This window comes from Heterodontus francisci, chromosome 34 (genome assembly GCF_036365525.1).
Source record: "Heterodontus francisci isolate sHetFra1 chromosome 34, sHetFra1.hap1, whole genome shotgun sequence".
Classification (NCBI taxonomy): domain Eukaryota; kingdom Metazoa; phylum Chordata; class Chondrichthyes; order Heterodontiformes; family Heterodontidae; genus Heterodontus; species Heterodontus francisci.
The window spans coordinates 11,890,612-11,908,666 of record NC_090404.1 but is presented as its reverse complement, the minus strand read 5'-3'; positions in this window follow the sequence as shown (position 1 = coordinate 11,908,666).

Here is an 18,055-nt window from a genome sequence, read left to right as displayed (position 1 = left end):
GTAGATTGGGGAACTTTACTACAAGTGTTGACAGTGGATAGGCAGTGGATAATATTTAAAGAACGTGTGCATGAATTACAACAATTATTCATTCCTCTGGTGCAAAAACAAACAGAAAGGTGGCTCAACCGTGGCTTACAAAAGAAATTAGGGATAGTATTAGATCCAAAGAGGAGCCATAGAAAATTGCCAGAAAAAGCAGCAAGTCTGAGGATTGGGAGCAGTTTAGAATTAAGCAAAGGAGGACAAAGAGGTTGATTAAGCGGGGAAAATAGAGTATGAGAGTAAACTTGTCTGGAACATAAAAACTGACTGTAAAAGCTTCTATAAATATGTGAAGAGAAAAAGAATAGTGAAGACAAATGTACGTCACTTACAGTCAGAAACGGGGGAAATTATAATGGGGAACAAAGAAATGGTGGAACAATTAAACACATACTTTGGTTCTGTCTTCACAAAAGAGGACACAAATAACCTCCCAGAAATGTTCGGGAACCAAGGGTCTAATGAGAGGGAGGAACTGAAGGAAATCAGTATTAGTTTAAAAAAAAAAATTGCTAGGGAAATTAATGGGGGTAAAGGCTGGCAAATCCCCAAGCCCTGATAATCTACATCCCAGGGGAAGTGGCCCTGGAAATAGTGGATGCATTGGTGGTCATCTTCCAAAATTCTATAGACTCTGGAGCAGTTCCTACAGATTGGAGGGTGGCAAATGTAACCCCACTATTGAAAAAAGGAGGGAGAGAAAAAACGAGGAACTACAGACCAGTGAGCCTTACATCAGTAGTAGGGAAAATGCTAGAGTCTATTATAAAGGATGTGATAGCAGAACACCTGGAAAGCATAAACGGGATTGGACAAAGTCAGCATGGGTTTACGAAAGGGAAATCATGCTTAACAAATCTACTGGAGTTTTTTGAGGATGTAATTAGTAGAATAGATAAGGGAGAACCAGTGGATGTGGTGTACTTGGATTTTCAGAAGGCTTTTGATAAGGTCCCACATAAGAGGTTAGTGTTCAAAATTAAAGCACATGGGATTGAGGGTGATATACTGGCATGGATTGAGAATTGGTTGACAGACAGGAAACAGAGAGTAGGAATAAAAGGTTCTTTTTCCGGGTGGCAGGCAGTGACTAGTGGAGTACCGCAGGGATCAGTGCTTGGGCCCCAGCTATTCACAATATATATTAATGACTTGGGTGAGAGAATTAAATGTTACATTTTCAAGTTTGCAGACAGCAAAAGGAACAAGTTTGCTGGGGGGAATGTGAGCTGTGAGGAGGATGCAAAGAGGCTCCAATGTGATTTGGGCAAATTGGGTGAGTGGGCAAATGCATGGTAGATGCAGTATAACGTGGATAAATGTGAGGTTATCCACTTTGGTTATAGAAACAGAAAGGCAGATTATTATCTGAATGGTGATAGATTGGAAAAGGGAGAGGTGCAACTCGACCTGGCAAGCAATTAGGAAGGCGAGTGGTATTTTGGGCTTCATTGCAAGAGGATTTGAGTACAGGAGCAAGGATGTCTTACTGCAGTTACACAGGGCCTTGGTGAGACCATGTCTGGAGTATTGTGTGCGGTTTTGAACTCCTTATCTGAGGAAGGATGTTCTTGCCATGGAGGGAGTGCAAAGAAAATTTACTAGGCTGATTGCTGGGATGGCAGGATTGACGTATGATGAGAGATTGGGTCGACTAGGCCTATATTCACTAGAGTTTAGAAGAATGAGACAGGATCTCATAGAAACCTATAAAATTCTAACAGGACTAGACAGGCTAGATGCAGGAAGGATGTTCCCAATGGCTGGGGAGTCCAGAACCAGGGGTCGCAGTCTCAGGATACGGGGTGTGCTATTTAGAACCACGATGAGAAATTTCTTTACTCAGAGGGTGCTGAACCTGTGGAATTCTCTACCGCAGAAGGCAGTGGAGGCCAAGTCATTAAATATATTCAAGAAGGAGATTGATATATTAATGCCAAAGGGATCAATGGATATGGGGATAAAGCGGAACAGGTTACTGAATTAGACGATCAGCCATGATCCTTTTTGACTGGCGGAGCAGGCCGAAGGGTCGAATGGCCTACTCCTCCTATTTTCTGTTTTTTTTTCTATGTTTTACAGTGAACTAGTTTCAGAGGTGATTATTTTTGAGAATTTGTCTACAATTTAGAACTTTTAGTGTTCTGCTGTGTCGTCTGTGAGAGGTTTTATGACTCTGAGGCTGATGTGCTGCTTTGCTGTGGATTTGAATCCATGTCCATCCATTGCTCTGTTTCACCACTGTTCTCCCCAATCACCTCTTTGCCATTGTCCAGCTTCCTCTCCCTCTAATAATAGTTGTATTTTAGACATGTTTGGTATTAGATTAGATTAGATTAGATTAGATATACAGCACTGAAACAGGCCCTTCGGCCCAACGAGTCTGTGCCGACCATCAACCACCCATTTATACTAATCCTACACTAATCCCATATTCCTACCAAACATCCCCACCTGTCCCTATATTTCCCTACCACCTACCTATACTAGTGACAATTTATAATGGCCAATTTACCTACCAACCTGCAAGTCTTTTGGCTTGTGGGAGGAAACCGGAGCACCCGGAGAAAACCCACGCAGACACAGGGAGAACTTGCAAACTCCACACAGGCAGTACCCAGAATCGAACCCGGGTCCCTGGAGCTGTGAGGCTGTAGTGCTAACCACTGCGCCACTGTGCCGCCCTGTACCATTACTTCCCCTGACCATGCACTGCTGGATTACCAGCTCTATCTTCTCACAGTATCTTTCATGGTCAGAAATTGTTTTCCTGTACTATAGTCAATTTCTCTTCCACTTCTGAGCTTATACTGACCATCAAATTCTGCAACATTTTTAGTCCATGTGATTCATTCTGCTCACCCTGAAACATTCACTCTGTTTCTTTCTCCACAAATGCTGCCTGACCTGCCGGGTATTTCCAGAATTTTCTCTCTTTATTTCAGGTTTCCAGCATCCACGGTATTTTGCTTTTGTTTTATTGTAGGAGCTGCTCACAGAACCAAGTCTAGTAATACAGACAGACAAATGAAGAACCGGTTTGTATTGGGGTGGATGTTGGATGCCGAAGTCAGTCCCTAGCCTCCTGTGCAGGTGTTATTTGCTCCATCGGTTTGAGCTGGAGGAGAAGCTACTGGATTTAACCCCGAGTACTTTTGAGCCTAGCCGGACCCAACAATTTCTGATGTGGCACTGTCAAGGGTGGTCGATTCTAGGGGAGATTAAGTTGCTCAAGAGGCATTGTCCATACAGTGTAAAAGAGGATTGATTTAGGAACAAATATTTCTGTAGAGGCTTTGAATGCATTTTACATATACAGATTTTCTTTACTTCATTCTCAGGATATGGGCATCACTAGCAAGACCAGCATATATTGAGGATCACCAGTTATCCATTGAGAAAGTGATGGTGGGCCTCCTTGAACCACTGCCCATTTGTGTGATGAAGGTGCTCCCACAATGTTGTTAGGTAAGGAGTTACAGGATTTTTACCCAGTGATGATGAAGGGGCGGCGATATATGTCCAAATCAACAACAACAACTTGTATTTTTACAGCACCTTGCAAGTAATAAAACGTTGCAAGACATTGGTGAGACCACATCTGGAGTACTGTGTACAGTATTGGTCTCCTTATTTAAGGAAGGATGTAAATGTGTTGGAAGCAGTTCAGAGAAGGTTTACCAGACTAATACCTGGAATGGGCGGGCTGCCTCATGAGGAAAGGTTAGACAGGCTGGGCTTATATCCGCTGATGTTTAGAAAAATAAGAGGCGATTTGATTAAAACATATAAGATTCTGATCGGTCTTGACAGGATGGATGTGGAAAGGATGTTTCCAGTTGTCGGAGAATCTAGAACTAGGGGTCACTTTAAAAATAAGGGATTGCCCGTTTAAGGCAGAGATGAGGAGAATTTTTTTCCCTCAGAGGGTCGTGAGTCTTTGGAATTCTTTTCCTCAAAAGGTGGTGGAAACAGAGTCTTTGAATATTTTTAAGGCAGAGGTAGATAGATTCTTGATAAGCAAGGGGGTGAAAGGTTATTGGGGATAGGTGGGACTGTGGAGTTGAGGTTACAATCAAGATCAGCCATGATCTAGTTGAATGGTGCAGCAGGCTCGACGGGCAGACTCCTGCTCCTAATTTGTAGGTTCGTATGTGATGGAGCTCTTTAATATTATCAGTGGGTTGGACAGGGTCGATGTGGAGAGAATGTTTCCAGTTGCGAATCCAAATCTAGTGGGCCATGAATACAGTTACTCATAATTCCAACAGGGAAATAATGAGAGATTTCTTCAGTCAGAGAGTGGTTAGAATGTGGTTCAGGCAAATAACGGATGATTTCAACAGGAAATGAGATGAAAACATGAGAGCAAAGGGAATGAAAAGGTCTGCTGAAAGGCTGAAATGAGGTAGATGGAATGGGAGCAGACACATGAGGTGTATCAGCATCATCTTTACAAACCTGGTGAATTTTATTTTCAACTAAGAGCAGAATTGCCATGCTGATCACCTTTTCTCTGTTTGGCACCGTGACTGAAATTTTCTGGAATTGGACATTGCTGGGAGAATGATCAGTGTGATTTTGATAGTGCGTGACAGGAAGCGACAGAGAGTGCACCAATGATCAGATTCAGGAAAAATGGCTTGAAACTAAGAGGGGAAGGAGGTTTTGGGTAAAGGGAGATTTAGAAATCCAAAGGTAAAAGTAGAGGCAATAGAAAAGTATATTGATGTGGGTAAAGGCAAGCTGAGTGGGACAGAGAGTGTAACAGTAATAATGCATCCGAGAGTAAGATTCTTGCAGGTAACAGCAGTAAAAAAATAAAATTGAAGTCACTCCATCCGAGTGCTTGCAGCATCTGCAATAAAATGGATCCACTAGTATCATAAATAGTTAAATGCTTTAGGTCTAATCGCCATTACAGAGACATGGTTGGGAAATAAATATTTCAGGATACACAATATTTCAAAAAGATGGGCAGGATGGGAAAGGAAGAGGAGCAGCCCTGACAGTAAAGGATGGCATAAGGACATTAGTGAGAAAGGATCTTGGCTTTGAAAGTCAGAAAGTAAAATCAGTCTGGGTGGAGATTAGGAATAGCAAGGATCAGAAAACGCTGGTGGGAGTAGTTTATAGACCCCTAACAGTAGCTATACTGTTGGACAGAGTATTAAACAATAAATTGTTGGAGCTTGTAACAAAGGCAATTTAGTAGCTGTGGGGGATTTTGATCTTCATATAGACTGGAGCGATCAAATTGGCAAAGGTGTTCAGGAAGCTAAGTTTGTAGAATGCTTTTGTGACAGTTTTTTGGAGCAATATTAAATGGAACCAACTCGGGATAAAGGTATTTCAGATCTAGTATTGTGCAGTGAGGCAGGGTTAATTAGTAATGTCATCATATAAGATCCACTGGCAAATAGTGATCAGAATATAATTGAATTCCACATGAAGTTTGAAAACGACATGCTCCAATCACAAACAAGAATCTTCAAACCAATTCCATAGGTATAAGGGGAGAGCTGGCTAAATAGATTGATTGGGTAAATAGACTAAAAGGTATGGCTGTAAATAAACGGGGAAAACCTTTAAAGAAATAATTCAAAATGTTCAACAGAAAATGCATTCCATTGAAAAACAAAAACTCAGTGAGAAAGAGCCATCTGTGGCTTACTAATAAGATTAAGGTTAGTATTAGATAACTAGGACTGTTTCCCTTGGAGATGAGAAGAGTGAGAGGAAATTTGACAGAAGTATTCAAAATCATGGGGGGGTCTGGACAGGGTAGATAGGGTGAAACTGTTCCCATTGGTGGAGGGCTGGAGAACAAGAGGGCACAGATTTAAGAGAATTGGCAAAAAAAGCAATGGCAACATGAGGAAAAACTTGCACGCAGTGAGTGGTTAGGATCTGGACTGCACTGCCCGAGAGTGTGATGGAGGCAGGTTTAATTGAGGTATTTAAGAGGGAATGGATTGTTATCTGAAAAGGATGAATGTGCAGCGCCATGGTGAGAAGGCCGGGGAGTGGCACTAGGTAAACTGTTCTTTTGGAGAGCCGCCGTAGACACGACAGGCCGAATGGCCTCCTCTTAAACTAAACTTTCTATGATAGTTGATGCTGTGAAACCGTAAATGCTGGAAGTGGGATTAGATTAGGTGGATTGTTTTTCAGCTGGCACAGACACGATGGGCCAAGTGGCCTCTCTGCCTTAAACTAAACTTTAGAACTTTCTATGATAGTTTAGATGCTGTGCTGTAACAATTCTGTGATACTGTGACCAGCACAGACTAGTTGGACTGAATGGCCTGTTTGTGTATTGTGTCTTCTATGTCATTCTGTGTAATCTACTTTTACTGGGGATAAAAAGGGAAGGATTTGAAGATGGGAAACTCAAACAAACATCTTGTTAAGATCTGACCGTCACCTCGATTCATCAGGACCTGAATATCATCATTCTTTGAATGTGGAAGGAGAAATGTTTGTTCTGTCTGTGAAAAGATTTCAAACATCAGTGTGACTGGACAAGCACCGAGACACACACCCGAGTGAGAGTGTTTCCAGTGCACTGACTGCAACCGTGCATGTGTTCTGTGTGTTGCCGAGGTTTCAACTGATCGTCCAACCTGGAGAAACACAAGGACACTCGCTCCACTGAGAAACGTGGAAATGTGGGGACTGTGGGAAGGGATTCAAATGCCCGCCCTTGCTGGAAACTCAGCGACACAGTCACACTGGGGAGAGGCCGTTCACCTGCTCCATGTGTGGGAAGGGATTCACTCAGTCCTTCAACCTCAACACACCAGCGGCTTCACTCTAATAAGAGACCGTTTAAATATTCTGATAGTGAAAAGAACAAAGTATTTACTGAACCAACAACGCACTCACACAAGGGAGAGGTCGTTCACCTGTGTGTATGGGAAGGGATTCATAGTTTCATCCGAGCTTCTGATGCACCAGTGAGTTCACTGGGGAGAGACCGTTCACCTGCTCTTTGTGTGGGAAGGGATTCGATCGGTCGTCCCACCTCACATCACACCAACTTGTTCAGACTGATCAGAAATCTTTTAAATGTTGTGACTGTGAGAAGAATTTCAAAAGTAAAGACAACCTGCTGAAACACCAGCGAGTTCACAAGTGACTGCAGGGTTTGGGTTCTGTTATTACTGCTGTTCCACATCCAGAACTGAATTCTGATTGGAAGCCTGTTTCCATTTGGGTTTTCATAGGGCTCAGAATGGGCAATAAGTGCTGGCCTCGCCTTCGATGCCCACATCCCATGAAAACATTTGAAAAGCTCTAGGCCACTTGCTTTTTGTGGGATATATCAATAATTTAGACTTAAATATCAGGGTCATGATTAAGAAGTTTGCAGATGATACCAAAATTGGTCGTGTTGTTGACAGTGAGGAAGAAAGCCTTAGATATCAAGGGACTGGTCAGATGGGCAGAAAAGTGGCTGGAATTCAACCCAGAGAAGCATGAGGTAATGCATTTGAGGAGGACAAACGAGGCAAGGGAATGAACAGTAAATGGTAGGATCCTGAAAGGTGCAGAGGAACAGAAGGACATTGGACTGCATGTCCACAGATCCCTGAAGGTAGCAGGACAGGTAGACAAAGTAGTCAAGAAGGCATTTGGGATACTTTCGTTATTAGCCGTGGCCTAGAGTATAAGAGCAGGGATATTATGCTAGAACTATATAAGGCACTAGTTAGACTTCCCACAGCTAGAGAACTGCAGATGGATCTGGTTATTTAATAAAGTAAGACTAGATCAATTAATTAGCATAACATTAAAGCCAATTTGATAATTTATCAAATAATAGTCAGTGTTCAAGTAATCATTCAGATCTGGGGGATAAAGTTAAATAACAAGGGATAGTGGCAATAAAGGGTCCTGAATTAATCAGTAAATTACAATCTGAGATATAAAAATAATGAGTTAAGTAAAACATTTAAGTTAACTCCCTATAAAATAAAGTGACATCAGCAGGAAGGAAGCAGCTGACCAGTGAGTAGCTGCTGAATCTTTACTTAAATCTTAAGTTTATTCCAGCTAAGTCAATTAATAGTCTAATAAATAAAGGCATGGCAGGGCATCTCAGTCCAGTGGAGTTTACGCCCTTTTACATGTGGGAGCTCGAGGACACTTCTCATATCCTGGACAAGCACCTGTGCGGAAATTGTCGTTGCAACAGGAAGCCAAGGGTAATGGTCGAAAAGTGTTTTTGTGACTGGACAGCTGTTTCCAGTGGGATTTCGCATGGTTCAATACTACACCAACATCAATGCCAGTATATATTATGACTGCAGTGGGAGCAACTTGCTATCAATTCAGTCCTGTCAATCCACAGGTTGGAGCATTCACACCCAAACGGCAATCAGCCAAATTAAACCCTCCATTAATCCCAGAATGAAACAGACCAGACCAGGATCTTTAGACAGCAAATTAACTATTTATTACACAAACTAAATCTTAACACTATTAAGATAAACCTATGTCTAAAGACCTTATACCTGATTTTAACCGAACTCCCCCATTCACACACATACACTCAAAAATAACAGTAATTAACCAGTTTTAACAGTGGAGTTTAAAAAAAAATTAGCTGTCCATTAAGAATAAATAAATCTTTTCAGGTTGCGTTCCTGATAGATAAGGTCTTCTAAGGTGGATTTGATGAAAATAGTCCTTCAGTAGATAGGCATTCAAAACTCTTTGGCTGCAGCAGGCATTAAACAGTTCTTTGAACAATGAGCGCAGCAATACAAACGTTTTCAAGAAAAAGAAGGCTTTTCTTCTTTACTCAGGGAATTAATTTACATGCGAATTTGGAGCTGAAGTAGCCTGCTCTGCCATTCAAAACGTTCATGGCTGAACTGATTACACTGCATTTCCATCTACTGCCGACAACCTTCCATCCCATTGCTTATCAAGAATCTATCTACCTCTGCCTTAAAAATATTCAAAGACTCTGCTTCCACTGCCTTTTGAGGAAGAGAATTCCAAATGATTATCTTGAATTTTTCGAAATTCCCTGCTATAACGTATTTACTAATAGCTTCGAACATTTTCCCTAAGGCAGATGTTAAGCTTAACTGGCCTGTAGTTTCCTGCTTTCTGTCTCCCTTTTTGAATAAAGGGGTTATATTCGTTATTTTCCAATCTAACGGAATCTTTCCTGAATCTAGGGAATTTTTGAAAATTAAAACTAACGCGTCAACTATCTCGTTAGCCACTTCTTTTAACACCCTAGGATGAAGTCCATCAGGACCAGGGGACTTGTCAGCCCACAGCTCCAACAATTTATTCAGTACCACTTCCCTGGTGATTGTAATTTTCTTGAGTTCCTCCCTCCCTTCCATTTTCTGACTTACAGCTAATACTGGGGTGTTACTTGTATCCTCAATAGTGAAGACTGATGCAAAATATCTGGTCAATTCATCTGCCATCTCCTTATTATCCATTATTAATTCCCCAGACTCACTTTCTATGGGACCAACGCTCACTTTGTTAACTTTTCTTTTTAAAATATCTATAGAACCTCTTACTTTCTGTCTTTATATTTCTAAATAGCTTTCTCTCGCACTCTAATTTTACCTTCCTTATCAATCTTTTAGCCATTCTTTGCTGTTTTTTATATGCTATCCAATCTTCCTACCTGCCTCCCACATTTGCACAATTATAGGCTTTTTCTTTAAGTTTGATACTATCTTTAACTATTTGTTAACCACGGGTGGCGGGTCCCACCCTTGGAATTTTTCTTTCCCATTGAAATGTATCTATTCTGTGTATTCTGAAATATCCCCTTAAATGTCTGCCACTGCATCTTTATTGACCTATCTCTTAACCTGATTTAGAATCATGGAAAGTTTAAGGCACAGAAAGAGGCCACTTGGCCCATCATGCCGGCCGAAAAACGATCCACCTATTCTCATCCCACCTTCCAGCATTTGGGCCGTCGCCCTGCAGATTACGGCACTTGAGGTGCATATCCAGACTCCTTTTGAATGAGTTGAGGGTCTCTGCCTCAACTACCCTTTCAGGCAGTGAGTTCCAGACCATCACCACCCTCTGGGTGTAAAAGTTTTTCCTCATCCCCTCTCAAAGTTTTCTACCAATTACTTTAAATCTATGTCCCCTCATCACTGACCTCTCTGCTAAGGTGAATAGACCCTTCACCTCACTCTATCCAGGCCCCTCAAATTTTGTGCATTTCAATCCGATCTCCCCTCGGCCTTCACTGTTCCAAGGAGAACAACCCCAGCCTATCCAAGATTTGCCAGTTTACTTTAGCTAGCTCTGCTTTCATACCCTCATAATTGCCCTTTTTTAAGTTTAAAATACTAGTCTTGGACCCATCTTCTGTCCCTCAAACTGAATGTAAAATTCAATCATATTATGATCGCTGCTACCTAGGGGCGCCTTAACTATGAGGTCATTAATTAATCCTATCTCGTTGCACAATACCAGGTCTAGTATAGCTTGCTCTCTGGTTGGCTCCAGAGCGTATTGTTCCAAGAAATGATCCCGTAAACATTCTATGTAGTCCTGATCTAGGCTACCTCTGCCCATCTGATTTTTCCAGTCTATATGTAGGTTAACATCCCCCATAATCATCACTATACCTTTCTGTCAAGCTGCCATTATTTCTTCCTTTTATACCCTGTCCTACAGTGTGCTTAATGTTAGGTGGCCTGTACACCACTCCCACAAGTGACTTCTTGCCTTTATGATTTCTCATCTCTACCCAAACTGCTTCTACATCCTGAACTTGGGTCATCCCTCCCTATTGCGCTAATACCATCATTAATTAACAGAGCCACCCCTCCACCTATTCCTAGCTTCAATCCTTCCTAAATGCCATGTACCATTCTATGGTCCCAATCTATGTCGTCCTGCAGCCAAGTCTCTGTAATGGCTATCAGATTGTACTTATTTATTTCTATTTGTGCTCTCAGTTCATCTGTTTTGTTTAGAATGCTACATGCAGGTGCAGAGCCTTTTGTTTTGTCCTTTTAATATTTTTGTAACCTCTAGCCTTATCTGTTGATTTACTCTTAGATTTGTACGTTTTGTCCCTTCCTGTCACAGTCTATCATTTCCCATATTAATACCTTTCTCTCTTGCCTTGTCTCTACTCCTTGATTTACCATATCTTCCCAAATTTGATCCCTTGCCCCCACTATTCAGTTTAAAACCCTTTCTGCTTCCCCAGTTATGCGGCTCACTAGAACCCCAGCACGATGGGGAATACTGTGCTGGCAAGTCACCGGATTTTGGGCACAGCACAAACATGACTGGAAGAGTTAATATGGCACCCGTCTATATACCAGGGCCAGAACATTCCATACCCATCAGACGGGAAGCTCAGGAGGCTGTGTGGGAAATAGTACAGAGCCTGGAGCAGGCAGGAATAGTCAGGAGTAACACCCAGACAACACCCAATAGTAACTATGATATCTAATGGCCTGGGACCAGACTATACTGTCTTTTCCGTGCTGGACATAGTGAACGGATTTTGGGCTATTCTACTGCATGAGAAATCCCAGAATAAGTTTGTATTCACGGTAGGGCACCGACAATACACTTGGACGTGCTTACCTCAGGGATTTCACAATAGCCCAGCGATCTTTCACCAGGTCATGTGTGACACTTTGCGTCAGGCAAACATAGGCGAGGACAGCACCATAGTCCAATACATAGATGACATTTTGATTGCCTCAAATACCTGTAGGAGACATGAAGGAGCTCTACTGAGCATTCTGGAATTATTGGAGATGGCGGGGTTTATGGTAAGCCCAAAGAAAGCGCAGTTGGGGTAACGGGAGGTCCAATATTTAGGATACCGAATCACGCAGGGTAAGCAGGGGCTACCCCGGAGGAGGAAGGAGGCCATAAACTGGATGTCCAGACTGGTGGACGTAAGAAGAATTAGGAAGGTTTGGGGACTATTCAACTATTGGAACTTTGTAGAGGATTTTACGCGGATCACAGCACCCCTGCACAATCTGACCAAAGTGGGGAAAGCATCTCAGGACAGTATAGTGTGGGACGAGGAGCAGGAGCAAACATACACTGCATTAAAACAGGCACTCGTGCGTGCGCCCGCTCTAGGGTTACCCTGCAAGGGAAAACCATACCACCTGTACGCCCATAACAAGGGTGGTTTCTATAGTATGGTATTAACCCAACAGCATGGAGATCACATGAGACCGGTAGGACATTTCTCAACAAAACAATCCCCTGTCATGAGTGGCAAAACCCCACTGTGTGGGGCTTCATTGTGCATCGTGGGCAGTGAAGGTCTGAGAATCTATAATAATGACAGGGAAGGTAGTTCTTCATACAAGACACACCATTGTGGAATTCCTGAATGTAGGAAAACTTAGAACGTTATCTGACAGTAGATGGGCAACCTGGAAAGCAGAAGTGTTACCGAGGGATAAGTCAGTCGTGATAGTCCATGACAAGGGGGTTAATCCAGCAGAGAGCATGCTGCAGGAAGGGGTGGAGCACCGTTGTCTGCTCAAGTCGGAGGAAGGGATGCCTGGAACCTTAAAGGAGGAGGAGATTAAAGGAGTAGATAGAAACATAGAAAAATAGGGGCAAGAGTAGGGCATTCGGCCCTTCGAGCCTGCACCGCCATTCAATATGATCATGGCTGATCATCCAAACTCAGTACCCTGTTCCCGCTTTCTCCCCGTATTGCTTGATCACTTTAGCCCTAAGAACTATCTCACTCTTTCTTGAATATAATGATTTGGCCTCAGCTGCTTTCTGTGGTAGAGAATTCCACAGGTTCACCACTCTCTGGGTGAAGAAATCCCTCCTCATCTTAGTCCTAAATGGCTTACCCCTTATCTATGACTGTGACCCCTGGTCCTGGACTCCCCCACCATCGGGAACATCCTTCCTGCATCTAGTCTGTCCAGTCCTGTTAGAATTTTGTAGGTTGCTCTGAGATTCCCCTCTCATTCTTCTAAACTCTAGCAAATACAAGCCTAATTGACCCAATCTCTCTTCATACATCAGTCCAGCCATCCCAGGAATCAGTCTGGTGAACCTTCGCTGCACTCCCTCCATAGCAAGAACATCCTTCCCTAGATAACGAAACCAAAACTCCACACAATATTCCAGATGAGGTCTCACCAAGGCCTTGTATAATTGCAGCAAGACATCCTTGCTCCTGTACGCGAATTCTTTCGCTATGAAGGCCAACATACCATTTGCCTTCTTAACTGCCTGCTGCACCTGCATGCTTACTTTTAGCAACTGGTGCACAAGGACACCCAGGTCTCGCTGCACTTCCCCCTTTCCCAATCTATCGCCGTTCAGATAATAATCTGCCTTTCTGTTTTTGCCACCAGTGTGGATAACCTCACATTTATCCACATTATACTGCATCTGCCATGTATTTGCCCACTCACTCAACCTGTCCAAATCACACTGGAGCTTCTTTGCATCCTCCTCACAGCTCAAGCACCCACCCAGCTTTGTGTTGTCTGCAAACTTGGATATATTACATTTAATTCCCTCATCTATGTCATTAATATGTATTGTGAATAACTGGGGTCCTAGCACTGAATGCTGCGGTACCCCACTAATCACTGCCTGCCACTCGGAAAAAGACCTGTTTATTCCTACTCTTTGTTTCCTGTCTTCCAACCAGTTCTGTATCCATGTCAGTATATGATATGACCCTGTTTGTAGATGGGTCCCGTAGATATGTGGATGGGACCTCGTGTACCGGTTGGGCAGTTGTTAACGAAGGGGGAAGTATTGTCGGCAGTGGGAAGTTATCAGGAGACCTTTCAGCTCAGGTGGCACAACTGATAGCCTTAAGAGAGGCCTTATGAATGGCAGAAGGAAAGCAGGCCAATATTTACACTGACAGTAGATTTGCCTTTGGGGTAGTACATGACTACATGGTGGCCTGGAGCTGACGGGAGTATGTCATCTCGGGAAGTGGGGGGGGGGCATATTCCGCATGAGGCCATAATTAGGGAGCTGGTCGAGGCAGCAAAGCTGCCACTGGATGTGGCAGTAATAAAGGTTAAGGTACATCAGAAAGGGACAGACCCGATACAAGTAGGCAATCAGTGGGCGGATACAGCGGCTAAGGAGGCGGCTATGTCGGGCCCAGTGTCACCAATAGCTGCCATTGCGATCGGGCTGGAAGAAGGGAATCTGGTTGGCCTTCATTGAGATGTAGAAGGGGAGGAGCGGAGACAGTGGGAGAAACAGGGAGCAGTTGAAGGCCCTGATGGGGTCTGGCGGAAGGACAGTAAGTTGGTAGCATGGCATTGTATCCAGCATAACCTGATGAACATGTACCATGGGAATGCACAGTATAGGAGGGAGAATGGGCAGATGCTGGTGGTGGCAAGGTCTGAGAAGCTTGTCAGTTATTAGGCATAAAACCCGAAGTTTCATATCCCCTATCAGCCGCAAAGCTCAGGCATGGTGGAACGGATGAATAGGACGTTAAAGAGGGCGTTGGCTAATGGCATCCAGGAAACAGGACGGGGATGGGCCGATCTGTTGCCTGGGATCCTAATGGGGCTCAGGGCAACGCCCAGCAGAATGACCGGGCTAACCCCATATGAACTAATGACAGGAAGGGCGATGAGACTGCCAGGTGATGTCGTAGCAGGTAGCGAGAGAAAGGGTTAAAAGATTTGTAAAGGAGTTGTGCAAACAACTGCATGAGCTGAGACAGGAGGTTAGAGATCAGCAGACCACGCAGGATATGGAAATGGACATGCAAGAGAAACAGGCAAAAGTGCCTGGTGTAGGAGACAAATTAGCGGTAAAGGTAATGTCTGAGAAAACGGCATTTGTGCCGAGGTGGATAGGACTCTGAGGTCAGGACGACCAGCGACACCTGTGCCTGTGTGGACATTAAGAGTAAGGGACGCGGGAAACACAGGACGCAGCTGAAACACATAACTGACTGATTTTGTTTTGCAGAATTTAATCACAGCCACCCAGTTGATGACTGGAAGACCCACGATATCTGACAGAATGTTATCCATAATATTGTTACTCCTGGGACTGGGAATCAGCGAAGTCTCAACCCACCAGGCAGCCATCAGATTATACTCCACAGTGGAATGGACGGGGGACTCGAATACCCGACAGCTTAATATACAGCAGACAGCGTGCTTCCATTGTGGCCTCGGGGAGGTAATTGTCAATGTCATAGAGGATGACATCCATCAGCTTCCGGATTGGGCCTGCTTCCAATTCCGGAACTGAATGCAAATATGTATCATTCTTGACACGACCCAATACAAGGGGGTTGGGGGAGTTTTGTTGGCCCCTTGTACCGGACTGTCTGATGATCAGATGTAAGCCCACACGTAAAGACAAGGCCTTGGGCCATGGCTTATTTGCCCAAAGCCACCTCAACTCACGAACCCGCCTCCTGCCACAACAATGACAGCTGATTTAACAAACCAGACACTGACACCAGGGGCACAACTAATGGACCCTCTCTCCCTCTCTCTTCCCCCCCGCCCCCCTTACTCAACACTACACCCGGGGCCAGAAAATGGACTAATGTTAACGGAGACCTGGAAAATTTTGTATGATAACGTACACCATGAGCTGGTACCCGTTGTCCTAAACATTTCAGACGTTAAATTGCCCCAGTGGTGCCCGGGGAAGACCTGAACATTGTGTGAGGCTTTAGTCGAACAAGTGATAACTCGGGCATCGTGGTTCAACACTAGGGGGCGGCCAAGGGGAGCACCCTTCGCTCAGGGGAGGTACCTACAAAAACGTAGTCTATTAAATGAAGCTGCCGCGCTATTTAACACGGGAACTTCAGTCATAAGGTCGGTGGACCAAAATGTCCAGACGCTGAGCACCCAATTAAAGCAATCCTCAGACAGGGAGAAATGATCCTGAGCAGACAGCTCGGTACGGATCAAGATCTGGCGTGAATAGCTCAGGATTTGGTTACGGTACTTGAGAGTCACACATGGACCATTATTGAATTAATTGGCAAGGGGCGTAACATCTCAGAGGATGCAGTTAGGAACGATGTCTGCAGCACTTATGGATCTTGGATGCTTGAACAGACTTGGGAGAGCTTAAGACAGCTCCATGAGGGTGAGATGCCCCTATGCATATCGAACACCCATTTATCTAACTTGTCCTGGCACCAACACTCGGACTTGACAGGTTGCCAACTCAGAGGTTTAACACGTGTGTATAAAACTGATGAGAAATGTATTGTCAATAACAGCCTGTTGATAGGTGTGGTCTTGGCAATCCCAGTAATACCAGAATCAATACACAGTAAGACATTGCACAAAGTAGAAAACACTGGGGTAATAAGGGAGGGTTATTACATAAAATACCATAGTATACAGCCATACACTGTAGAATTAGAAGGAAAAACGATAGGTACTACTTTAGATAGGTGTAGTACAGAAGCCTCTGCCGTAGTGTGTCCACACCCAATACATATCACCGAGGAGGCCCAATGTGGGTTTAACGCAGTAGTCAATTGTACAATGGAAGATATACGGGCAGTATTGGAACCGATCCATGTGGCATATGTGGAGAAAGGGAGACACTGCCTGACAACAACTCAATGAGAATTTCAATACGGACACAACCGATATTGTCCGATAGCTAATCACATGGTGTGTCTACACCCACAGTTACCAGCAAGGGTGGGGAAGGTAGAACTGGTGGAGATACACAAAAAGGGAAACTGTCAACCTGCAAGTTACTGAGAGCATAAAGGAAACCTCATACAGTACTTGAGGCAGGTCTCATGCTCTATTTCACCATTACCCACACACCTCACAGCTATCTGTGAGGGGTTACAGCAGGTACATCAGGTGTATTACACCTTATAACAACAGACTGAAACACTGGAAGAGAAGGTCGAACAGATCGATGATACCACATGGTGGGAGGATCTGTGGATTTGGGGTTCGAACGCACAGATACCCCCCAGGGTCAGGATCATCTCCCCCATTTGGGTTACTGTCCAGGTAGTGATGGTTGTATATTTGATGTGCTTGGCCCACAAGGTCAGGAGGACACACATGGAGAGGCCAGTAGGAAGGGGACATGAGAACTCAGGAATTAGACAGGTTGTTCATGAGCCCTTACTGCAGGGCCGACCCGTACAGACGGTCTAGTCAATTGCCTTTGCAACCCTAAGCTCGATACCTGGCCAGTATTAAAGAGTGGCAGAGAGCAATGAGTTGAGCACATCACTGTTCAGGTCTGTTGGCCATCTTGGGCTGGGCCAAGGGCCAAAACGGGGGACTGAAGGGGTTAAGTAGAACCAAGTTGAGTTTTAGGAAAGCATCTCAGCAGAATTTAACTGTCAGGTTAAGAATAGAACAGTCAAGCTGTTAGGGCAAAGGTCAGGATAAGGGAGCGAAGGCTGGAGCCAGGGGCCTCGAGGCCACGCAATCAACTGTTTCCATGGAATGTTAGTATAATGGGGAAACAAAGAGATAAAAGGCTCGGTTGGAGCCATCTGGTATGTATATTGATAAGGCTGAGGAAGTGTGTTCATTGGAATGTGTAATCAATCAACATTGTTTTAATTAAAGTGTACGGGCAATCATATCAATCATCCGTTATTTGAACACATTGTATAAGAACACTATATACGTTTGTGCTCCTGAATGTAAAGTTAGAGTATTACCTCGGAATACCCGATTTAGTGTCTCTCCCTGCGTACCCTTGAATAAATCGATTGAACCTGTACCTGAGTCTCCTTGTGTGGTCATTGAGTTGTCCCAGAACACAGCCCAAGCCTGGATATTGTCCAGGTCTTGTTGCATTTCTGCATGGACTGCTTCAGTATCTGAGGAGTCGCAAATGGTGCTGAATATTGTGCAATCATCAGCGAACATCCCCACTTCTGACCTTATGATTGAAGGAAGGTCATTGATGAAGCAGCTGAAGATGGTTGCGTCTAGGGCACTACCCTGAGGAACTCCTGCAGTGATGTCCTGGAGCTGAGATG